We start from the raw sequence: 982 nt of genomic DNA, 5'->3' as shown, positions 1-982 counted from the left end.
GAATGAGGCAGGTTGCTAGTTCAGCAGAGCTGGAATGAAAAGGGGACAAAATTGTTGGAGCAGCATCCTGGAGGGATCCTGGGCTGTCATTGTATCCTGTGTCTGGGATGTGCCAAAGAGGAGAGAATGGGAACCTGCGAAGATCCTCTCTTGACTGGGGCTTTGTAATTAAGATCTTGTGCTTCTGAGAGCTACTCCGGGTAAATGCAGTTTGAGTCAAAAGTAGTTTATACTGGGTTACGCCGTGTAAACAAATGCGGAGTTAGCAGAGCACATCTCCCGCGTGACTCTGGTGCTTCTCGATGCTCAGTCCCCCTCGTGTGCACGCTGTGCTGCCCATTACGCACACCCTGGTGGGGAAAGATCAGCTCTTCCCAGGGATGCGTGATCTCACTGTGATGGTAAGGTGTCACCATGTGAGCTTGGCTGCCTCTGCATGGTTTCCTGTAGCCAGACCAGGGCATTGTTGTTCTGGTAGTACTTGAGCATACCCTCCAGACTTCCTTTTCCATCTGAGACTGCTGAACTTTATGACATCTGAACGTTTTATGTATGCTCGATTCCCTGAGTAAGTCCAGAAAATCTAGTAACTAATACCAAATCCCTATCTTTTTCTCACATTTTGTAGACCCATGAGCTCAGCGTCTCACCACATGGATCATCTGTTTACTAAAACCACGGGTTTTAGTTGATGACAACAGATGAGCGAAGATGAAAAACTTTTCTGTTGTATTAAACATGTTTACAACAATACTTATACGTTACAGTAATACATTATACAACTATACTTGTATATTACAGAAATACATTATACCAGTTACATTACACCAGCATCTATCTCTACTTGTCGAGGCGGTCATAACTCAAAGTAAATACCTTAAATGTCCCAAACCAAATCCCTCATTACTTGTTGGTGGCTCACCTATTCCCAGGTGTCTTGATTAGATAATCAGGTCTAGACCTCTTTGTGGCTTCCACCTGC

This window comes from Geospiza fortis, unplaced genomic scaffold, assembly GCF_000277835.1.
Source record: "Geospiza fortis unplaced genomic scaffold, GeoFor_1.0 scaffold186, whole genome shotgun sequence".
Classification (NCBI taxonomy): Eukaryota; Metazoa; Chordata; class Aves; order Passeriformes; family Thraupidae; genus Geospiza; species Geospiza fortis.
Note: the sequence above shows the minus strand (reverse complement) of the source record.